The 25,243-nt window shown below is 44.5% G+C and overlaps 1 protein-coding gene across 4 annotated transcripts in view; it reads left to right on the forward strand.

The window, feature by feature from the left end:
• USP6NL (USP6 N-terminal like) overlaps window positions 1-25,243 on the forward strand; it is a 217,824-nt gene that overhangs the window by 63,902 nt on the left and 128,679 nt on the right. The gene's annotated exons all lie outside the window — the stretch shown is intronic.

The following is a 25,243-nucleotide window of genomic DNA, read 5'->3' on the forward strand; positions in this document are numbered from 1 at the left end:
TGCTCTTAGGGACTGTTTGATCAAGGCCCTTTGGACACACCAGCTTGTGCAGTTTTAGTCTTGCGGTATCTGTGTACCCAGCGTGCGGCTTCAGTCTGCTCCTTGACAGCTTTTCAGTGCTACAAAAAAGTTCTGATTTAGTATTTTTAACCACCTCAAACTACGTATTTCTGTCTTCCTAAGGAGAATCAAGGCCGATGCTAAAGCTGTTGGTTGAATTTTTGCTCGGATTGGTTGGTTACTCCTGGCATCCCTTCCAGTAACATGGAAGGTTTTCTAACTTCTTAAGTGCTTGTGGAATATCCGTCTTGAAAGGGAGCATTCCCTCAATATTGCTAAAGCTGTTATACGAAGCAGGTTTTAACTCTCATGCACAGGTTTCAGCTATTTGAATTGCGTGCACTGGACATATACCCACAGAGGCCCACAACTATTTTTTTGAATCACGAAATATATTTTTATACTTATTCTAACATGGATTTGTGTTTTAGGCTTATTGTAGAAGGTATTTCAGAAACAGGTTTTTCATTTTGTCAAGATTAAGAAAATAATCTTTGGGCCTGGAAGGACTGAAATATTAATTTTGTTTTAATAGTAGTGTAAATTGTTAGTATTAAGAGTATGGCATGAAGTTCATGGAGCTTGCACGCAAGAGAGCAAGAATCATGGGGTGATTTTGGAAATTAAGCAGCAGCTGTCTTGAGCCTCTATTCTTAATATGCAAGGTTGCGCCCCATAGTAGACCTCACTCTCCTGTGGCAGTGTGTGACATTTGCTGTCTCTTCTTTCCTGAATGAAGGCTTTCTCGCCTTTATAGCAAATATTTGAGAACAAAAGGCTATTTTATATAAGATTTTAGTGCTCTTTTCTTTTGTGATCTGGTAATCTGCTGATTATTATTTGCAGGATTAATGTCCCGTAGGAAGAATGAACTGTAACCTTCAAAGCCAAGCTACCAATCTCAAGTGAAGGGTTAGCTTCGTTTACATTTCAAAGTTAACTTAGCTAGGAGGAACTTGCACATAAATATTACTGGTTACCCAAACAGCAAAGTTTATCCTGGTTACAGATTTATAAATCATACTAGAGAGTACTCTGGAAATGTCTGTGTCAGAAAGTCATGTACAGGCTGCCTTGAGGTTTATGGATAATCTGTAAAACTAAAATGCCACTTCTTAAAATAAAACTACACCACTTTCAATGCATTGCCATTTTCAGAGAGAAGAAATCCTAGGAGCTGTTATCTTAGAATTAAAAGAGAGAGTGGTTTTGTTTCTGTTCTGCTTCCAGTCTGATGTAGCTTCAGCTATCCAGGCAGTTTACTTACCCTCCTGATTGCTTTATGATAAAACGTATTTTTATAGCATTGTCTGCGCTGAGACTGGCACACATTCACACCTTTATCATAAGAGACTGTTTTTAAATAGTGAAATATGAGCAGAACTATGCCAGCACACTTGATTCTTAGTCAACGTTTATTATTCTGTGTTAGGACTGAAGTCGTTCCTGTAGGCTTCCGATATGATTCATAACTGTATAAAGGTCATCATGGAGAGGAAGCTCACGCTCTAATCCAGGAAGGGTGTATTAGAAAATTACTGCAGGAGTAATCTGTCATTTCATGATCCCTTCCCTAAAGAGCTTACAGACTTGAATTTAAATTCAGGGGTCAGAATGAGTGGCCGAGGGTGAGGGATCTGAGCTAAGTGTCACAAGATTGCACTGCCTTCCTGGCCAAAGAGGAGAGGTTTTACTAAAACAAGTGTGCACCAGATTTTTCTCGCACCAGTTCTTGATTTTGCACTAAAGATTCATGTCTCGACCTCGTCCTTTAGCCAGGAATGTGAGACACCGTGTTAATGCTGCCTTTGCCACATGGTTGCTGTTGTCAAAATTTTCCTTAATTCTCCTGTTTAAGTACTAAGCCTGCATATGAGTAAAAGTGTCTCTAATATTCCAGTGATTTGCATTATAAGGTAGAAGAGAAGGATGATCAAGTAGCTGAGAGAGGCTGCTTTTAGACAGTGTGAAGGCAGCACATCCTAGCAGTACCTGTCACAACGGCTGTGTGTGTATGATTGAGCATGCACATGAGGTACAGGGTGGCCCAAGCTGAGCCTCTTGATTTGTTGTGCATGATACCATAAACTAAGGCTTTCGCTTATCCTAAAATGCCGTAGTTGGGCAGGAGGTCCTTACAGCATTATGTGTTCAGCCCGTCAGCGAGGGTCACTGTTGTAAACAGACCACTGGGCTGCTTGTGTCTGGCTGCGTGCTATCTGCTATGGCTGAAATCTTTTTTGCTTCAACAGGCTGATACAGAATGGTGCACTCGGCCGAGCGCACCATTTAGCCCCCGTTTGGCCGTGCGTTTTAGATGCGCTACTATTACCCCTTATACTGTAAGGGGTAATAGCACATGGAAAACGCGCGGCCAACCCCCCCCCCCCCCCCCCCCCCCCCCCCGAAACTAATAGTGCTCATCACATGCAAATGCATGTTGATGAGCCTATTAGTTATTCACCTGGAATATTGAAAGTAAAATGTGCAGCCAAGCCGCGCACATTTTACTCTCTGAAATTAACGTCTGCCCAAGGGCAGGCGTTAACCATAGAAAGCACCAGGAAAGTGTACAGAAAAGCAGAAAATTCTGCTTTTCTGTACACCCTCCGACTTAATAAACTAATAATCTGGAAAGGAATACGACGAGTGAGGTTATCAAATTTGCGGATGATACAAAATTATTCAGAGTAGTTAAATCACAAGCAGATTGTGATAATTTACAGGAGGACCTTGTGAAGACTGGAAGATTGGGCATCCAAATGGCAGATGAAATTTAATGTGGACAAGTGCAAGGTGTTGCATATAGGGAAAAATAACCCTTGCTGTAGTTACACGATGTTAGGTTCCACATTAGGAGCTACCACCCAGGAAAAAGATCTAGGCATCATAGTGGATAATACTTTAAAATCGTCGGCTCATTGTGCTGCAGCAGTCAATTCCTAACATTCTGTTTGCTTTTTTATTAGGAAGGGAAAGGTTAATAGAACGGAAAATGTCATAATGCCTCTGTATCACTCCATGGTGATACCGCACCTTGAATACTGTGTACAGTTCTGGTTGCCGCATCTCAAAAAAGATATAATTGCAATGGAGAAGGTACAGAGAAGGGCAACCAAAATGATAAAGGGGATGGAACAGCTCCCCTATGAGGAAAGGCTGAAGAGGTTAGGACTTTTCAGCTTGGAGACGAGACGGCTGAGGGGGGATATGATAGAGGTGTTTAAGATCATGAGAGGTCTTGAACAAGTAGATGTGAATCAGTTATTTACACTTTCGAATAATAGAAGCACTAGGGGGCATTCCATGAAGTTAGCAAGTAGCACATTTAAGACAAATCGGAGAAAATTCTTTTTCACTCAACGCACAATAAAGCTCTGGAATTTGTTGCCAGAGGATGTGGTTAGTGCAGTTAGTGTAGCTGTGTTTAAAAAAGGTTTGGATAAGTTCTTGGAGGAGAAGTCCATTAACTGCTATTAATCAATTTTACTTAGGGAATAGCCACTGCTATTAATTGCATCAGTAGCATGGGATCTTCTTAGTGTTTGGGTAATTGCCAGGTTCCTGTGGCCTGGTTTGGCCTCTGTTGGAAACAGGATGCTGGGCTTGATGGACCCTTGGTCTGACCCAGCATGGCAATTTCTTATGTTTTTATGCTATTAAGTCGGAGGAACCAAAAATTAAAAAAAAAAAATCTGCCTGCCGGTTGGGGGGGTTTGAAAACAGATGCTCAGTTTTGCCAGCGTCTGTTTCCCGAACCTGTGGCTGTCAGCGGGTTTGAAAACTGACATCAGTAAAATTATGCGTTTGTTGTCAGCCCCGCTGACAGCCACCTCTACGCTAACATAGAGGTGCTAGAGCTGCGCTATTGTCCCCAGCGCCTCCTTATTAGCGCCAGGCCTCATTTAAATACAGAATCGCGTGCCTGGGCGCACGTTGGGAGAGCTGGCGCTCAGTGTGGAGCACCCGCTCTCCCGCACCTTTTATTGAATCGGCCTGTGAGTGGGGTTAGCGACAGAACTTCTAAACCAGTTTTTTGGTTTTTTTTTGTGCTCAATATTTACAGAAGAAGGGGAAGATGAGTCTGCGCAGGGAAGCGGGTATGAGTGATTGTGACATGATTTCCCTCCCATTGGCAGAGGAGGAAGCAGGTGATGTACTTACAGAGAGGGGATGCAAGGGAGGTCCACCCCAGGTACTAAAAGAGCTGCTGCCCTCCCTCCCAGTTCTGTCCAGTTTACCTCCGGAGAGAGGGTGGGAAGGTGTTTTGTGAGCCTGAAGGAGACCACTTGCAGTGCCACAGCACAAAAGTGGGAACAGACCACTGCAGATCCCTTACTCTTAAATTCAGTAGAGAGCAAAGCTTTTGAAACTGTATTAAGAGAAAAGAAAACAGACAACACAGTAGTAGTAAGCAGAAAAGCGGGTTCCATTGGAAAGGGTGGGCTAGAGACGTGCTAGTGAGCCACGCTGCTGTGGGGGAGACTCCTCTACCACGACATGGCCAGCTGGGGGTTCCCCTTTGATGAATCAATCTGTTATGTGTCATGTCGGAGAGGGGGCCCCAGCTGGCCATGTCATCGGAGGGAGGCCTCTCCTTCCTACGGCTAGCCAGAGCTGTGGAAGGGGAATACCTCAAGGCCTCTTGGACTGCCCAGGATGGCCCATCAAGTCCGCTCCGTTACTCCTCTTCACACGGCCAAGGACCGAGCTCTGCTGCCAGCCGTAGAGCAGCATTTGTAGGATACCATGCTTTGTCATTTGTCCCCCATCCTCCTGGGTAGGTGAGCATGCAGGGTCTCACCCAGCACCCCTCTCTTTCTTGGATCTCGCATGGCTTCACAGAAGGACAATCCTGTCGGGCAGACGACGTTGAGCTGATTAATGAGGTGATGAACGAGATGAGCCAGGGACGTACGGTGGATGTTGTTTTTCTGGACCTTCAGTAAGGCTGCTGACAGTGTTGAGCACAGGAGAGGAACTGGTTGAGCAGCAGAAGGGCGGGCGTGCTGGTCTGTGGGGGCCGTTGAATGTAACATAACCAGTGGGGCACCTCTGGGCTTGCTGTTAGGGCTGGGTATGTTTTATTAACAACAATACCCAAGGGCTTGAGGGAGTATATACATGTTTGAAGATGATATAAGAGCCTGCAGTTGACACTGGGCGTGGTAAAAAAAACTGGAAGAACAGCCGAGAGTTTGGAAGGTGTCCTTCAGTGCAGAAAAGTGTAAAGTCCTGCCTGTAGGATGCAGACGTCCATTGGCCATTATTGGTTTCTTTCCTTTTCCTTCTGATTTAATTCCTGAGGAAAAGTTTGCCTAAAGCCCTTTCCTGCTCAGCCAAGCGAATAATTCTGAATCTGGGAAGAGGGGCGCTACGTTCCTTATCCTCAACACATTCGTTCACGCCACGTAGGAATATATAAACCAGCGAAGAGCGACCTCGGAGAACAAGCTAAATATAAAGAAATAAATACCAGTGAGCCGCTCCTAATAAAACTTCCAATTGGGTGAGAAGAGAACCCAAGTAGAGGATGCATTACAACCGGATAGGTGGTGATAGGACCTTGCAAAATGTAATCATCATTAGGGCCAGACAGAAAGCATGATTCAGATATCCAGGCTGTGCCCAGTCAAGAAGCTTTGAGAACTTGGCGAGAGAGGAGCTGTAGCACCAAGAGGCCATGCATGGTCAGTGTGGCGCTGGCCTGGAGTTAGAATATTCAATAATGTTATGTTCGTGCATCAGTGTGGATCGTACGCCAGCGCTGCTGCATTCTGCTTACATGAAACACTGCTCCTCCCTTTCTTCTGGCCCAGTGCAAGTCAAATCAATAGAAAGCAGCAGTGTTTGTCGCTCAGCAGTATGCATGCGAGGCGTAAATATATCAGGAGCTGCTAAATGGTGCTGCAGTTCAGGAAGGAGACTTTGAAACAGAAGTAAAATGTGCACAACGTTTTATTCCAGCAGAGCATAAAAATACAATAATAAAATATTTCAGGATCAGTGATACCTGCCAGTAAGTTCCAAAGATGAAGCAGGATGTTTCGGGCAAGTTGACAAATCTGACTTGAGCTGGTAATGTTCTGCTACTTTGGATCTGAGATCCTTCTGTGCGGTAAGAAAGTAATTGGGTCGCAGTTTTAGAATTGATTTAACAGACGGATGGGCGATTGCTGTATAAAAGGGGAGTGCTCAGCTTGTGTGCATCGAGCAGGAGACTGGTTTCCTGGTGAGGTGCTCGGACCCAGGCAGTTCTTGTGTTGCTGTCCTGGGCCAGACTGGTTCCACTCCAAATGCATTGACCTGGCACTAGTAATGACCGCCTGCCGGGGTGTCCCCTTGCACTGCCACACCACATAGAAGGAGCATTAAGTTAAATCTAAAGTCCAAATCCAGCTGGGTCAGGAGCCAGGAAAGGTAAAGCCTGATCTGGCCCGTGCATTTTCACAGAGAAACGGGAAACCCTGAGCATGCATCTGACTTGGGAGGACAGAGCAGGGCCTGGCATGGATCCGAGAATGTGACTCTCTAGCACTGGAAGAAGTCTGATGTCTGAGGATTGCTGTGTGTGTCTCAAGTGGCTTGCACAGAGAGAGAAAACTGTCTACAGAGTGAACCCTAGGCTGCTACCGAAAGCACAGTGCATTGTGTGCTAAAAATAGATGATTATCTGAACCTGGCTTAAGAAAATTCCTGGGATACACATCACCTGAGAGATGAGAGAGGGAATTTCCGTCCACAGGCTTGCAGTTTAGGTAATGTTAGGGAAAGGAGAAGAATGGAGGCTTGGTTCAGGTTTTGGCGTGGGCGTGTAATCGTGTAAGTGCAGGGATTTTTGATGTGTGCAGAATCGGGTGTTGTCCTGCAAGGACACAGCTTCTCTATTGTCTGGATGGCTTACCTGTGAGCAGTAAAGAGGCCCTGTTCTGGTAATTTGTTCATAAAATTTGACAGATGTGACTTGAGGGAAAGAGGCAATAAGTTCACGGGTGGCCAGCTCCTGTCCTCAGGAGCCACAAAAGGGCCGGGTTTCTGGAACGTGCACAGCGAACATGCACGAGAGAGACTTGCATGCACTGCCTGCACTGTATGCAGATCCAGACTCGGGCACACTCATTGCGGATGTCCTGAAACTGGAGTGGCCAGCACTGCAATAAGGGGTAACCATAAGCCAGTTTAAAATCCCTGCAGGATATGTCTTTATGTATTAAACTCCTACACTGAAAGGGAAGGCAATATACAGATAACAACATTAACATAAAAGCAAGTTTACACATTTACAGCAAGAAAATATCTTTAACCCCAATTAATATCTTGTCCTAATTGAACAAATCTGAAAGAACAATAGGCCCTAAGAGCAGAAAACTAAAAGCATCCTCTCAGCTCTGTGAATGTCAAATAAACGTGCAGTAATTGACCTTCAAGCTCATTAAATGGGCAAATAAATACTTGTGAATTCTGATGAAGAGCGATGGAAGTTAATGAGGTCTTTCTTTATTTGTTGTGATCTCGGGCAAAAGCTGAAAGCAGCTGCATGCCGCTCTTTCACCAGACATTTTTTAAATAATTTGGTTAGCAGTGTCAACAGATTCAGTTTCCCTTTTTTTCTAGTTTACATTTTTTGTTTTGAAGGGGGTGTTTTTTTGTTTTGTGTTTGTCTCAGCAATTTCCTGTAGCATATTTAGCTCAGCTGGAAGCAGCAGTTCTCATTCAGAAATGCTTGGTGGGGGAGAGCTGTAATCCTGCAGCCAGCAGGGAGCTCCCTCTGGAACTCGCCGCATGTGCACTGCCCAGTCTCTCCAGTAGAGGCCGCTGTGGCGCAATGGCTGGAACTCCCCAGGAGCTGAGAGTGCTGCATCCTCAGCTCTGAAGCTGGGCTTGGGGGAAGTAAACCCTGGACCTCCCCGCGTGGCAGCACGCGCAGCGCATTCATTTAATAACGTCGGGTGGCCTTTTCAGTTGGTCCCTGCCATTGTTACGAGTCTCGGCGCATCTGAGACGCACGCCAGCAGATTCAACAAAAGCGGAAACCTGGGAAAAACCAGGGACGTGATTTTTGTTTTTCTGATAAAATTGTACCCGTTAGTGACCGAGGCAGGGGATTCACTGGTCCCGCACTGACCACAAGATACAGGAAACTACATCCCCCAACTTTACAGTGCACACTGTAAGAGTCAGTGCACAGAGCTTTCTTTTGTTGTTTTGACCATTGCTTTCTTATTTTCTTAAATGTATAGTTTTTGGCACATCTCTGGCTTTTACTCTTTCCAAAAAGACCCTAAACATATGTATAGTGCAACTGGAAGTGCCTTAACATAACATCTAGAGTCGGCAAAACAGGCCGAGTTTGCTGTGTAAAATTGTGGAAGTGTGTGTTTGATTTTGTAATATTTCCTTGTGCTGAATATGCTGACAGGAGCCACTAGCTGCAAGGTTATAGTCTTTTCTCCCCCTCACGCTCTCTCCTCACATTCACCTCTTTTTTTTTTTTTTCTTTTTTTTTTCCCTCTGGGAGTAGGATCTGTTGGCCCCAGGCTGACAGTTTGCCTCCTCTCAGGGCCAGTGGAGGTGATTTCTGGCCCTTTGAGTACTAAACAAAGGCTCAGTATCCAGGTTTAGAAAAGCCACTGTAACAACAGCCATCAAGACCCTTTAAAAACTATCGGACCGATGCAATACTGGCGCGTGTTAAACGGGCGCTCACGATGGAGTGCCCGCTCCCTTAATGTGCGCTGATCCACCGTTCTGGGGCGCCCAATGCAAATGGGCTGCTGCGGTAAAAAGGAGGCGCTAGGGGAAATTGCGTGTCCTTCGTGCCTCCTCGGCAGCGGCCACCCAGGAGGGAGGTGGCCGTCAGCCGGTCAGCACTCAGTTTTACAAGCCTCCCTTTTCCTAACCTGATCGCTGGCATCCTTTTTTTTTTTTTTTTTTGTTTTCCAGGACATTCTAATTTTTTAGTTCCTCTGACTTAATATCGCCACGATTTTAAGTCCCTGGAAGTACAGAAAAGCAGGAGGAGCACTTTTTGGGCTCCTTGGAAACTAACGCCTGCTGACGATATTGCATCGGCCTGTGTATGCGTTCATCTGTGGAGCGTCACTTTTTTTTTTTTTCTTAGTTTTATTGGATGCAAAGCTCAAGGATTCTCTGTTTGTTTTTTTTATTTATATTTTGCTTTTCATCACTTCAGGTACTGTAAGTTTGCGTTTTGTTTTTTTTCCCCAAAAAAACAGCATTTTGATGACTTGTGCTCCTAACAAAAGCAATAGGACGTTCCCTAACAAAGTTCATTATTAGTAGATCGGAAGGAGAAAAAAAGGGAAGCAGTTTGTGCAATCCGGACCAGCAAAGTGGGAAATAATGAAAGGATGGGTTTATTGATCTTTTGAAGAACTCTGCTTTGAACTTCCTTTGTTGTTTCCATAAAATAATTGGAATGTAACTCTGACTAGGGTTGTGTGTGTGTGTGTGTTTTGTTTTTTTTTAAAGAGACTCTTAGTGACAGAAGTTGAGTACTGCCCGCCTGTGTGTAGTTTGGAGATGGAAACAGCATTGATGATTTCTGCTGTGCTTCTGCCAGTCTGTACCACGGGCTTGGCGGCCCTAAGGCCAGATCCTTCCCGTCGCCGCTTCTCTCCCAGGGCTCCTGGTTCTGTTGCATCCTCAGTTCGCGCCACTTCAGTAAATTCCTAATTAACGTAGGCGAGGGAGGTTTGTACAGTCTCCATACCCTGATGGTGCCTGAGGGCAGGTTTGTGAATCCGTGCTGAGGCCCTGCTTCTGGTGGTTCTCTCTGTGCATCTGAGGCCTGTCTGAAGGGGGTCACAGGGCATGGGCTGTGTGGTGTGGGGGAAATACAGGCCCTCATCGGACCTCAGGACCAAACGCTAAAAGTGGTTCCAGTCCAACCTCTGACCAGGACCACAGTCTGAGAGCCCCTTCTGATGCAGCTTTCTCGCAAATCAGCCCATTTTATTTTCCTAGGATTTCCCTGACCTCTTAATGTTTTGGTTTATTGTGCAGAAAATGAGTCGTGTGACTGGGGAACCTTACGTGTTCCCCCATTCCTGGGCTTCTTATGATCATTTTTTATTTAGAAACTTTTATATACCGGTATTTGTGGGGACATAATAACTGCAAGGTTGGAAAGTACATTTCAACAGGGAGAGTAACTGGGCCCGGGGATAACCAATAGGCAGAATGAAGGATAGAAAACAAGAAGGTCATAACGAGAGAATAACAATTAACAATTTACAATTTACATTGAATGTCTCCTTAATATAAGGAGAGGGCGGTCACCTGGAGGGGGGGGGTGGGCTACGGAGGGGGAGGGAAAGCTATTCTGTGTAGGCATGGTTGAACAGAAGTGTTTTTAGTTTCTTTTTGAATTTGATTGCACAGGGTTCAAGGCGCATGTGGACAGGTAGGGAGTTCCAGAGGGCTGGACCGGCAATAGAGATGGCACGGTCGCGGGTGGAGGAGAGATGAGCTGTTTTCAAGGATTGAACATGTAGGGTGCCTTTGTTGGTGGATCTGGTGGCTCGGGTGGATAAGGAGGCGGTGAATGGGAGGTCGAGCCAGTTTGAGTTGTGGGTGTGGATGGACTTGTGTATTATGGTCAAAGTTTTGTAGTGTATGCGGGACAGGATGGGGAACCAATGTAAGTCCTTAAGGATGGGGGTAATATGGTCGTGTTCTCTAATTATAATCCAACAGACCCTTCTCTGGATTAGAAAACCCGGGTTAAGGTTTGTGATGGCAGATAAGTGTTATGGCTCCACTGCCGTGTTAATCATGTGTCATGGGATATAGCTGCGTCCCTCGCAAACCTCACGGTCATGTTCTGGGTCTGAGAATCAGTGAGGGTCCGGTGCATTGATTTGTCATTATTCCAAAATTTAGCTCCCGTGCAGATGTTCTGCTTGTTTAATGTTAGCGTGTCTTTATTATGACGATTGGACTCTGCTTCCATTACGTGCATATTTTTATGAGGAGGGCTTGACTTCTCAGAAGCAGGTGGTTAAATAGAAAAATAATTTTACAGGGCAAATACCTGGGGCAGTTCCTGTTCATGCCAGGGACAAGAACTGGGAGCAGCCTGTTTCCTCTGCTTCACCAGCTTGCCTGTCTGGGACCCTAGGTGAGAGAGAAGCAGTGGTAACATCCTTCAGGTGCGGAGCCAAACAGAAGCCTTTCGACATGAGCAGGACTCTTAATGTAAGTCTTAGCTCCGTGGGAAGCTCGTTCCACGCATTTTTCTAGTTTATCCAGTCTGTATTTTTGAGGAGGAGGAATGCAGAGCTGCTGATCCTATCTACAACGTAAGCATTTGCATTGGTTCATATTTCTGATCTTTTCTGTTAAATACTGAAGTTCTCAGCCTTTTTTGTTTCGTGCACACCTGGCATAGGGGTTTCTTGATTGTGGCACACCACCCACTCCCCCATCATCACCTTCTCTCTTCCCTCTTCCCCCAGCATCATAATCCTGCCTCTCCCCTGGCCTCATCTTCTCCCCTTCCCTCTCCCACCATCTCTTCCTTCTCCTTCGTATTAGCAGCTTCCCTTTCCCTCACTCGGGGGGGGAGGAGGTGGTGATTCCAGGGGATGGGGGGGGGGAGAAGGAAGCTGATGATGCTGGAGGTGAGGAGGAGGGAGAGAGGAAATGATGCCGGGTTGGGGGGGGGGGGACGGGACAGGAGTAGAAGGAAAGGGAAGGTAGTGATGATGTCAGGAGTGGAGGAGGTGATGATACCAGAGGGGGAAGGAGAGGGAGAGTGATGATGATGCAAGTGTGGGGGGAGAGGGGTAGAAGGAAAGGGAATGTGGTGATGCTAAGGGTGAGGAGGTGGAGAGAGAGAAGGCGTTGTTCACTCTCTCTCTCTTCTCCACATCCCCTGGTATCACAATCACCTTCCCCCCCTTCCTTCAGTCTTTCCTCCCCCCCCCCCCCCCCCACACCCTGTGGCACATTCAGCTGCCCCTTTCCCCACCCCACCCCCAATCCTTCACCAGCAGACGTCTGGGAGCAGTTTACTCACTGCTGCTTCCTCCTCCTGTGCCAGCCTCCCTCTGCAATCTGACGTGCAAGAGGCCAGCAGGTCTCACAAGAGCATAAGAACAGGCCATACTGGGTCAGACCATGGGTCCATCAAGCCCAGCATCCTGTTTCCAACAGTGGCCAATCCAGGCCATAAGAACCTGGCAAGTACCCAAACACTAAGTCTATTCCATGTAACCATTGCTAATGGCAGTGGCTATTCTCTAACAGGCCGATACAGTAAAGCGCGGCCGCGGTTACCCTGTTTCTAACCCACTTTCTACCCACAATTTGGCCGCGTAAGTCTAACCCGCGATTCACTATCCGTTTTTACCAATCTTTACCGCTTCTTTAAATCAACGGATATCCCTTTCCGCCCGCGGCATGTATATGAGATGTAAACGATCGGATTAGCTATTCCCTCCCGTACAGTAACGTGCGGCCCGATTATCGCCTTTTTAACCAACTGTTTTGCCTCTTCTTTAACCCGCTAATTTACCGCCCACCCTGACTCTGGCGATAGAGGGATGTGACAGCAATAGGCAGGCTCCGGTCAAATAAGTGGGTGGGTTGGAGCAAGCGAGTAACATGGTGTGGCCTGGTTCTCCTACGCTCAGGCCGGGTTCTCTTCCGCTCTGCAGTTTCCATCGCTATCAATTAACTATAAAAAGTTAATTGATACGATAGGATATGTTCTGCTTACTATATATTAAGTTAAAATTCTTTTCATATTTTTATGCCTTCTTTGTTATGTTGTTCTTTGTTATTTGTTATGTTATTTGTTCTATGTAACGCTCCTAAGCGAATTTTGTTATCATGTAAACCGGTGTGATCTGTATTCGTACAGGAACTTCGGTATAGAAAAATTAAAAATAAAGAAAGAAAAGGGTAACTGCACAGAGCAACAATTACCCTAAGAATAAAATGAAATGTAAACAAAAGCTTGCTGAGCAGACTGGGTGCAGCACTTGGGTTTCTTCTGCTGACATTTACTATGTTAATTAAGCCTGGTTTGCATCTCCATAGGTTTGCAGGGGTTGGAATTAGTGTGATTAAAGACTTCCATGGCACCTACGGTAGTAAGTGAGGAGATTGTTTTACACTAAGAACATGGATAAGCTGCCATTCTCATGGTCGGAAGCAGCTCCTGCTATTGAAATGTACTAATTTCCCTTCAGCTTTAATTGTGATCTCTGCAGTGTCAATGTTAAAAGCTGAAACACAAATATCTTTCATGCATTAACTCTCTGGCATATTTTTATTCTAATGTGCTTTGTGTCAAAAGGATGAAGGGAGCACAACTAAGCCAACTATGCTTTCACGATGTCTTTCTACTGTAACACATTGTGCTTCAGGGGGAAGGTGATTTTTCTTTTTGATTTTTTAGCCTGGGCTGCAGTAACTGAAAATAATTGTCTAGCTTATTTTGGACAGGAAACTAATTGCATTGCTTGATTAGCTGGCAGGATCGGGATGGAAATTTTGTAAATCGCTTTGGGTTTACTCTTCAGTTAGATTTGATGTGAATTAAAATGCCTGATCCAGACCTTTGGAATCGGATTTGCATCATGGGAGATGCTGAAGGAGTAATAATACGGGTTTGCGCCTCTGTTGCTTTAAACTAACTGGAACATATAGCAGCCTTTGGAGGGAAAAGCATTTGCAAGTGCACTGATGTTGCATTGCATACTCGGAGGTGAATTGAGATGCATCAGAACTTGGGCGTTGAATAAATGGTGGCATGCTGATTGCTTTGTTCATTTTCAGGGTTGGTGTCTGAAAGTGTTCTGCATCAGATGGATTAGTAATGTGCGGGAGATTATTAGTCCTATTTGTTTTCTCTTATGTAAAACCCTACAAGGTGGCATTGATTTCAGTGCATAAGGGGGTGGAGGGGATGGAGTGCTGCTTTCCTAATGGGTCTGAAGAGGAGTGCTCAATAAGTAATGCCTGCTTCCAAGCCGCTTGGCCCTCCTTCCGAGGGGGAGATTCCGCGGGCCACCAGGAAGAATGCGGCCCATGGGGCTTGGAATGCTGCAGTGTAGGCTGAAGCTGGGAGAGGCCTTGCATGCAGGCTGAAAGGCTCCTTCTTCCCCTGAACAGACAAACTCTTTGTTGCTTCCAGTGCCTGCAGACTGTGTAATTGGTGTAGGAAGGCACAAAGCAGCACACTTTTTTTTTTCCCTTGGGGCAGTCATCGTTTGGCGTGGAGGAAAGCAAAGCTCCCAGCAAACCTGATTGTTCCATCAGCCAGGACTCTGCAAGGGGTTCCCGCTTGCTTGCTTGCTAGTGATATGATCTCGTGGTAACGGAATTTTATTCTCCATGCGGACTAAAGCACTGCTTGGAATCCGGGACTCCGGTGGCAATCAAAAGAATGGTATAGTGGGCCTTGGTTTAACTCTCTTTTCAGTTGCTTTGACATGATGGAAATTGAGTAGCCTCGAGGAACTCCCCTCATGCCCTGACAGCAGGCCTCTCACGGTTTCCTCTGGTGAGGCGATCCTCCATAGTAGCGGCAGCCACGGTCCTGCCTGCCTTGCAATAGACTGTGCTACCTCAGCTGCATGCCCAGCCCAGCTAGCACAGTGCAAGACCCTGAGCCGAGGGGCTGGCCCCACTTAGGATGTGTTGAGGGCAATGGGGCGTAAAGGAAGAGATGAGCTTGTTTCTGACCTCTTTCTTGACTTTTTTGTTTTTGTCTGGAAGGGATACTTTGAGTTAGATTGCTGTATCTGTATCAAACTAAAGTCCGTGGCTTTGCTTTGACAAATGATTAAGTGGATATTAACATCTTTCTGTTCTGTATATGCGTGCATGTGGATAATTGTTCTTGCATCTTAATACTATTTGAGGTAATTATAAATGTATTTATTGATTACAGTTTGCGATTCAAAATTCTCTGTGAACCAAACCTGCAAAATTAGTGGTGCAAGAAGAGAGAATTTAAAGGAGCAGAGGAGCTGCTTTGGACTAGACAAAATAGCAGCCGGCTCTTCTTTTTCTAGTGTTGATTACTGTGGTCCGTTGAAATTGATTGAAATCATTTTTCTGCTGCGCTTGTAATTGTAATAAAACGAAACGCTGAATAACTCTAAGGTATTCCTATCAGAGTGCACCAGTAAACGCAGGTAGTGCTTGGGTTCCTTTCATGTTCCTTTCGTACAAGTTCACATTGAATGTTTTTTCTATTTTTTCTGTTTCTACTTTTACTGTTTGGTGGAAGTGCTTTCTGAAGCTCGCTCTGACTCTTCCCTGTTCACCACGACACTGAGTGTTAGGAGCTGTTGGGGAAATCAGTGCTGTTTTTGATTTTTTAACTCGTGCAGCAAGAGCAGGCGCCTCCACAAGATATAAAGAGACAACATGCAAATAAAATGCGTGGAATACCTAATACATGCGCCAATACCCACGTAAACTCCGATACAGACAGCTACAGGAAAAACATTCTGAAAATTAAAGGCGCTAATAGAACTGTTAGAGTTCATTTCAAACCTAGACCATAGCCAAGTGAGCAAAGATAACAAAAGATGAAGTACATGTGGTACGTTATATAGAAATAAAACCCCATCCCAAAACTAACTTCACTTATTTGGGTTCTTTCAAGATCAAGGCACACAGTAAACCTTCCATACGATAAAGTGCCTGTCTATTCCTTATATGTTGTCAATGTGGGTAAAGGCAAATATACAATCAGAACTATACAGTTGACATGGCTTACTACCTGAGGTAAATTCTGAGGCATATGCACTGAGATGTGCAGCAGAACTGGCGTGGCTTACTACGCTGAGGAATATTCTGAGGCATATGCACTGAGATGTGCAGCAGAACTGGCGTGGCTTACTACGCTGAGGTGTATTCTGAGACATGTGCATTGAGATGTGCAGCAGAGCTGGCGTGGCTTACTACGCTGAGGCATACGCACTGAGATGTGCAGCAGAACTGGCGTGGCTTACTACGCTGAGGTGTATTCTGAGGCATATGCACTGAGATGCAGCAGAGCTGGCTGGCTTACTACGCTGAGGTGTATTCTGAGGCATATGCACTGAGATGTGCAGCAGAGCTGGCGTGGCTTACTACGCTGAGGTAAATTCTGAGGCATATGCACTGAGATGTGCAGCAGAGCTGGCGTGGCTTACTACGCTGAGGAATATTCTGAGGCATATGCACTGAGATGTGCAGCAGAACTGGCGTGGCTTACTACGCTGAGGTGTATTCTGAGACATGTGCAGCAGAGCTGGCGTGGCTTACTACGCTGAGGCATACGCACTGAGATGTGCAGCAGAACTGGCGTGGCTTACTACGCTGAGGTGTATTCTGAGGCATATGCACTGAGATGTGCAGCAGAGCTGGCGTGGCTTACTACGCTGAGCTGTATTCTGAGGCGTATGCACTGAGATGTGCAGCAGAGCTGGCGTGGCTTACTACGCTGAGGTGTATTCTGAGGCGTATGCACTGAGATGTGCAGCAGAGCTGGCGTGGCTTACTACGCTGAGCTGTATTCTGAGGCGTATGCACTGAGATGTGCAGCAGAACTGGCGTGGCTTACTACGCTGAGGTGTATTCTGAGGCATATGCACTGAGATGTGCAGCAGAACTGGCGTGGCTTACTGCGCTGAGGTGTATTCTGAGGCATATGCACTGAGATGTGCAGCAGAACTGGCGTGGCTTACTACGCTGAGGTGTATTCTGAGGCATATGCACTGAGATGTGCAGCAGAACTGGCGTGGCTTACGCTGAGCTGTATTCTGAGGCATATGCACTGAGATGCAGCAGAACTGGCGTGGCTTACGCTGAGCTGTATTCTGAGGCATATGCACTGAGATGTGCAGCAGAGCTGGCGTGGCTTACTACGCTGAGGTGTATTCTGAGGCATATGCACTGAGATGTGCAGCAGAGCTGGCGTGGCTTACTACGCTGAGCTGTATTCTGAGGCATATGTACTGAGATGTGCAGCAGAGCTGGCGTGGCTTAAACTTAACTCCTGCCTTGACCTAGGTGCTATAAATCCGGCATAAATAAACCCCGTATGAACCTTTCTCCCTGCCAGCGCAACTCTTTGCCTTGTCTGCATAGTTAATTGCCTCCTTTGCATGCCATTTTCATAGACTTGTGCTAAACCAGCTGCAGCTTTTTGCGCGGGTTTGTGCGCACGTTTCTTCTGCGCTGAACTTGTTATTACGTACATGCCGTTAGATTAGTGCGCAAAAAAAACCTGCGGAAGTTTTTTTTACTGCAGTTTCTTACATCGGCCCCATTGTCTGATGATGCCATATGCCAGCAGAGTAAAACTAGCTCCGTTCTGCTTTAACTGTAACTTAGCAAGAGATGATTAGGCATTAAGTAGAAAGTGCAGCCTTTACAAAGAAGAGATCCGGATGAAACCCAAATGCCTCCCCTTTTTTTTTTTTTTTTTAAATAAAATTTGGTTGATTTGAGCAGTATAGCGATGCCCCACGCCTGTAGCACCGGCGGAGAGCCTGCTACCTCTGATCTAGAGAGCATTTAAGTACACTGGGCAACAATGAAAGTGTTACTGACCTAAAAAGGTCCTACTCTGTAGTATCTTGATGTGCTGAACACGAATATGACCATGAAAAGTTTTTATTGGCTCTCGTTTTGAAGATATTTAATATAGTTCACTTTCTATGTTTAGTCGTGTAAATTTATCCAGTAGGACTGTAAATAAGCCTAGAATGATGTAATATTGCATCATATTGCATAATACCATCATGCACACATCATCCAGAGTTTATTACATCATTTTCTGATGCAATGCATCAGTTTTGTTAGGAACTGGGGAACCTTTTGGGGAAGGGGGAGTCTCTTCCGAATGGGATGTGCTCCACCTTAACCAGGGTGGAACCAGACTGCTGGCGTTAACCTTTAAAAAGGAGAGAGCAGCTTTTAAACTAGAACAAAGGGGAAAGCCGACAGTCACTCAGCAGCGCATGGTTCGGAGAGAGATCTCTTCAAAGGATACTAATGATGCATTAGAATTAGGGCATCCCGACAGTGAGGTTCCAATAATTAGAAAAGTAGTCCAAGTGCCTGTAACTAAAAACTCACCTGAGCTAAAAAATTCGAACTTATCCCTATCAATTAAAAAGCAGAATGAAAATACAAACAAAAAACAAACTTTGAAATGTCTGTATGCTAATGCCAGAAGTCTAAGAAGTAAGATGGGAGAATTGGAATGTATAGCAGTGAATGATGACATAGACTTAATTGGCATCTCAGAGACATGGTGGAAAGAAGATAACCAATGGGACAGTGCTATACCGGGGTACAAATTATATCGCAATGACAGAGAGGAGCACCTGGGAGGAGGTGTGGCGCTTTATGTCCGGGATGGCTTAGAGTCCAACAGGATAAACATCCTGCATGAGACTAAATACAAAATTGAATCTTTATGGGTAGAAATTCCCTTGTGTGTCGGGGAAGACTATAGTGATAGGGGTATACTACCGTCCACCTGGTCAAGATGGTGAGACGGACAGTGAAATGGTAAGAGAAATTAGGGAAGCTAACCAAATTGGTAGTGCAGTAATAATGGGAGACTTCAATTACCCCAATATTGACTGGGTAAATGTACCATCGGGACACACTAGAGAGATAACATTCCTGGATGGAATAAACAATAGCTTTATGGAGCAATTGGTTCAGGAACAGACGAGAGAGGGAGCAATTTTAGATCTAATTCTCAGTGGAGCACAGGACTTGGTGAGAGAGGTAACGGTGGTGGGGCCACTTGGCAATAGTGATCATAATATGATCAAATTTGATTTAATGACTGGAAGAGGAACAATGTGCAAATCCAAGGCTCTCGTGCTAAACTTTCAAAAGGGAAACTTTGATAAAATGAGAAAAATTGTTAGAAAAAAAACTGAAAGGAGCAGCTACAAAAGTAAAAAAAAATGTCCAAGAGGCGTGGTCATTGTTAAAAAAAATACCATTTTAGAAGCACAGTCTAGTTGTATTCCACACATTAAGAAAGGTGGAAAGAAGGCAAAACGATTACCGGCATGGTTAAAAGGGGAGGTGAAAGAAGCTATTTTAGCCAAAAGATCTTCATTCAAAAATTGGAAGAAGGAACCAACAGAAGAAAATAGGATAAAGCATAAACGTTGGTAAGTTAAATGTAAGACATTGATAGGACAGGCTAAGAGAGAATTTGAAAAGAAGTTGGCTGTAGAGGCAAAAACTCACAGTAAAAACTTTTAAGAATATATCCGAAGCAGAAAGCCTGTGAGGGAGTCAGTTGGACCGTTAGATGATCGAGGGGTTAAAGGGGCACTTAGAGAAGATAAGGCCATCGCGGAAAGATTAAATGATTTCTTTGCTTCGGTGTTTACTGAAGAGGATGTTGGGGAGGTACCCGTAATGGAGAAGGTTTTCATGGGTAATGATTCAGATGGACTGAATCAAATCACGGTGAACCTAGAAGATGTGGTAGGCCTGATTGACAAACTGAAGAGTAGTAAATCACCTGGACCGGATGGTATACACCCCAGAGTTCTGAAGGAACTAAAAAATGAAATTTCTGACCTATTAGTAAAAATTTGTAACCTATCATTAAAATCATCCATTGTACCTGAAGACTGGAGGATAGCAAATGTAAACTCAATATTTAAAAAGGGCTCCAGGAGCGATCTGGGAAACTACAGACCGGTTAGCCTGACTTCAGTGCCAGGAAAAATAGTGGAAAGTGTTCTAAACATCAAAATCACAGAACTTATAGAAAGACATGGTTTAATGGAACAAAGTCAGCATGGCTTTACCCAAGGCAAGTCTTGCCTCACAAATCTTCACTTTTTTGAAGGAGTTAACAAACAGGTGGATAAAGGTGAACCGGTAGATGTAGTATACTTGGATTTTCAGAAGGCATTTAACAAAGTTCCTCATGAGAGGCTTCTGGGAAAACTAAAAAGTCATGGGATAGGAGGCGATGTCCTTTCGTGGATTGCAAACTGGCTAAAAGACAGGAAACAGAGAGTAGGATTAAATGGACAATTTTCTCAGTGGAAGGGAGTGGGCAGTGGAGTGCCTCAGGGATCTGTATTGGGACCCTTACTTTTCAATATTTTTTATTTATTTATTTGTGTTTTTCTATACCGGCATTCACGGAAGTTCGTATCATGTCGGTTTACATAAAACAAGGGGTGAGCAATACATTATAACGTACATAGCTAAAACGTAAGAGTATACATTACAAAAGTATAACAAGTGCATAGAAGAAAAAGTTACAATAAAACAGTGGTTATTCTAACTGGGATTAGAGTTAGAGGAGTTATAGAGGAGTTAGAGGATTAACTATATTATTATATTACATTATTATATATATTATTATATTATTTTATATATATTATTATAGAGGATAACTGGGATTAGAGTTAGAGGAGTTATAGGAGGAGTTAGAGGAGTTATAGAGGAGTTAGAAGAGTTATAGAGGAGTTAGAAGAGTTAGAGTTAGAGGAGAGATATAAAAAATATATTTATAAATGATCTGAAAAGAAATACGACAAGTGAGATAATCAAATTTGCAGATGACACAAAATTGTTCAGAGTAGTTAAATCAAAAGCAGATTGTGATAACTTGCAGGAAGACATTGTGAGACTGGAAAATTGGGCATCCAAATGGCAGATGAAATTTAATGTGGATAAGTGCAAGGTGATGCATATAGGGAAAAATAACCCATGCTATAATTACACAATGTTGGGTTCCATATTAGATGCTACAACCCAAGAAAGAGATCTAGGTGTCATAGTGGATAACACATTGAAATCGTCGGCTCAGTGTGCTGCGGCATCAAAAAAGCAAACAGAATGTTGGGAATTATTAGAAAGGGAATGGTGAATAAAACGGAAAATGCCATAATGCCTCTGTATCTCTCCATGGTGAGACCGCACCTTGAATACTGTGTACAATTCTGGTCGCCGCATCTCAAAAAAGATATAATTGCGATGGAGAAGGTACAGAGAAGGGTGACCAAAATGATAAAGGGGATGGAACAGCTCCCCTATGAGGAAAGACTAAAGAGGTTAGGACTTTTCAGTTTGGAGAAGAGACGGCTGAGGGGGGATATGATAGAGATGTTTAAAATCATGAGAGGTCTAGAACGGGTAGATGTGAATCGGTTATTTACTCTTTCGGATAATAGAAAGACTAGGGGGGCACTACATGAAGTTAGCATGGGGCACATTTAAAACTAATCGGAGAAAGTTCTTTTTCACTTAACGCACAATTAAACTCTGGAATTTGTTGCCAGAGGATGTGGTTAGTGCAGTTAGTATAGCAGTGTTTAAAAAAGGATTGGATAAGTTCTTGGAGGAGAAGTCCATTACCTGCTATTAAGTTCACTTAGAGAATAGCCACTGCCATTAGCAATGGTTACATGGAATAGACTTAGTTTTTGGGTACTTGCCAGGTTCTTATGGCCTGGATTGGCCACTGTTGGAAACAGGATGCTGGGCTTGATGGACCCATGGTCTGACCCAGTATGGCATGTTCTTATGTTCTTACTGCCATGCTGCTGCTGAGTAAGCTGACGTCAGCCGTGTACTATATGAAGCCCAGTCAGAAAGGGTGAGCATTTGAAATATTCATGCTGGCTGACTACTGCTGGACACTCCGCAGAGATGCTCCCGAACAGGTGTACAAGAGACAAGCAAAGAAATGTAAGACGTAATCTATGACTTCATTTTTCAAACGGTATTAACCTTGGGTCTCCTACTATTGGCATACAATTCAAGATGTAATTATATTATTGCATATTACAAAAAAACTAGAGCCAATTTTGCATTTTCACAGTCACATTCGTGTTTAGCACATGGAAATGTATAAGAATTGAGTAATTTCATTTCTGTAACATGACCTTTGTGAAAATTTGTTGCCCAGTGGTATCAGACTCTACACCCTGCCTCTGGAATCCTGTAAAAGTGTGGGTTTGGATTTCTCTCTCTCTCTCTCTGCATGGGACCCCCGTTCCCCTATTTTGTTTATCGAGCGGTTCAGACCTGGTGCGTGAGCCTGGGATCCACGGTACCGCGGCTGGGGCCTGGCACAGGCGCGTGCTCTGCTACGGCCCCCTCCCCTTCCCACGTGGCCGCGAATGCCGAGTCCCGGGAATCGCAGCGCAGTGTCCTGCACGCCCATCGGCCTTTGTTATTTCTAGGCGGAGGCACGTTAGATATTTTTCTGCTGGTTTTAAATGACTTGATTAGTGTGGAGGAGCACTCCCGTGCCTCTCGGCGAAGATTGCGACGATGATACTCCTCCTCTGACCTTTAGGCCAGCCTTGGGGAGCAATTACTGCTTGCGCGAAAATCTGTCAACTGCCAGCACAGCCTTAAAAAAAATAAATTGTGACCATGGTAAGGGTAGATAAGGTCAGGAAGGAAATGCCAGCACATAACTAATCTGATGAATCCAAATAACTTTTCCTACTGGAAATAAATTATGTTTCTGTCCTAGCTAGACAAAGCCATCAGGTTCTGTGATTTGGTTGCCCTGCCTCTATATTGACTTTAAGAACTGTATTGTATCATTTTCTTCCATCTGTCTTAGTGTTTTCAATCTCCCCCTCCCTTCCCTATGCTGGGACACATTTTATCGTTGAGGGCCTGCTGGAGTAGTCCGTTCAGTTTCTCTTCTGAGAACACTTAAGCAGAAAAGCAGAATTAAAATAGCTACTGTATTTCTGTGAATGCATTAAAAACTGAAGAAATAGTACAAAAGTGTGAGATGTTGAAATTGGTTTACTTTGTGCATTTAGGGATTCAGAAAAGTTCAAAATTTAGCAATGTTTAATGTAGCATTTAAGTTCTGTTTCTACTCTCTTTTAATGTACTGTTCTAAGCCATGTGTTGCTTCTGAACGCTTGGCAGGGTGAGAGCCCACTGGAAAGGCATCCTCTGGCCACATCCCAAGATGATATAGAGACCACACATGTTTTGTTGTGGACAGAGAAGACTCTTCAGCTTATCAGCAGTTCATAAAGCAGGGGGAGGAATTCACACACGTGGACACTGCCCACAACAAGAGAGTAGGAAGCAAAGCAGGAGGAGGTGTCTCTGTGCTGTGGGTGTGGGATCCCAGAGCTTGGTCTCATGGCATCTTGCTTCAGCTGATTCAAAGATCAAGCAGCTCTCCCTACGGTTTCCTCTCTGACCTGGTGAGAGCTGGTAGAAAGGATCAGAATGCATTAATCCAAAGGGATTATGATAGCTCCTTATGGCTTAGAACAGTGGTTCTCAACCTTTTTTCTGTCTGGACACGCCTGACAGATGGTTCTCACATGCGTGACACACTGAACACGTGACCATCATAGGGCTAAATGTAAAAGTACAGTTTGCATCCACAGGAACCCCCCCTGACCCACAATTATGGATGTAAAGCAGAATTATGACATGCCCCATACAACTCACCTTACAAAAAATATATTCTGGTTCTAGTGTCATCTCAGTAACAGCAACACAAACTCCAACTACCAGGCTCAGTAGCCCTGCTTATGAAAAGACAGCAGTTTATCACTAATGCATGTCCTCTTGAGAAAATACAACAAATAAGACCTGATAAGGTAAAATATCTCATCTCGGTAACAGACACAGAACCGACCTAACATACTCCCAGGATCTGTAGTAATGCACATAAACTAATCCGCACACAGTTACACCTGTATTATGGAATACACTCAAACAGGAGCAACCCTACCTATGAAAAGACAACACTACAAATATTAAATCAGGTCCTAAACACCAATACACCTCCTATTAGGAAAACAGAACTAGCCAAGCAGCTATAGATCCCAACGCAGAAATAATTGTATAACTATACTAATAAGCAGAATAAATGTTTCACAACAACTATGAACAGAATAATATCCAACAATTAAAAACTCATGAAAACTGTTTAAAATTCTCCAAACACCAATAAAATATTTCAAAACAGCAGACACATCACATAATCAGTAATTAAAATGGCAGTCAATCAAGAAAAATAAACTTAAAAAGCCACCTTTACTAACCCCCTCCAGCAGCTCTCCTACTCCTCTTCCATGCAGGCCGTAGCACACACCAGAAGCAGCAGTAGTGGCAAAGCTCTATACTCATGGTCCTCTTCCTTAGGGCCTATGTCTCTCACACACACACCATACCAGTCACACCCCTATGACCAGTTTCTGTCTTTCACACACCAGTCACCTTCCCGAACAGTCTCTCTCTCTCTCTCATGCACACACACAGACTTCCCACTCTCTCATGCACACACACAGACTTCCCACTCCCATGTTCTATCTTACATATACAGGCTTCTCCCTCCCATGCTGTCTCTCACACACACCCATGTTTCTCACTCCTATGCTAGCTCTCTCCACATGCACAGGCTTCTCATTCCCATAATCACTTTCTCTCTCACATACCAGTTTCTGTCTCTCACACACAATCATCTCCTGACCAGTCTCTCTTACACACACACACACCAGTCACCTTCCCGAACAGTCTCATTCTCTCATGCGCGCGCACACACACACAGGCTTCCCACTCCCATGTTCTATCTTACATATACAGGTCTCACACACACTCATGTTTCTCACTCTTATGCTAGCTCTCTCCACATACAAGGCTTCTCATTCCCACAATCATTTTCTCTCTCTCACACTCCAGTCATCTCCCTAAAATGCAAAATTGGCTCTAGTTTTTTTGTAATATGTGTCTCCTATATTGTCTCTCCTATATACACACATCACCTCTCTGACCAGTTTCTCTCAATCCATACACATGCTCTCTCTCACACAGTTTACATAGATGCTCTCACTTACAGACAGGCTCTCAGCCACAGTTACACATGCACACTCTCAATCACACATACCTGCTCTCACTTACAGACAGGCTCTCAGCCACAGTTATACATGCACACTCTCAATCACACATACCTGCTCTCACTTACAGACAGGCTCTCAGCCACAGTTACACATGCACACTCTCAATCACACATACCTGCTCTCACTTACAGACAGGCTCTCAGTCACAGTTACACATGCACACTCTCAATCACACATACCTGCTCTCACTTACAGACAGGCTCTCAGTCACAGTTACACATGCACACTCTCAATCACACAAACCTGCTCTCACAGACAGG

This window comes from Rhinatrema bivittatum, chromosome 9 (genome assembly GCF_901001135.1).
Source record: "Rhinatrema bivittatum chromosome 9, aRhiBiv1.1, whole genome shotgun sequence".
Classification (NCBI taxonomy): Eukaryota; Metazoa; Chordata; class Amphibia; order Gymnophiona; family Rhinatrematidae; genus Rhinatrema; species Rhinatrema bivittatum.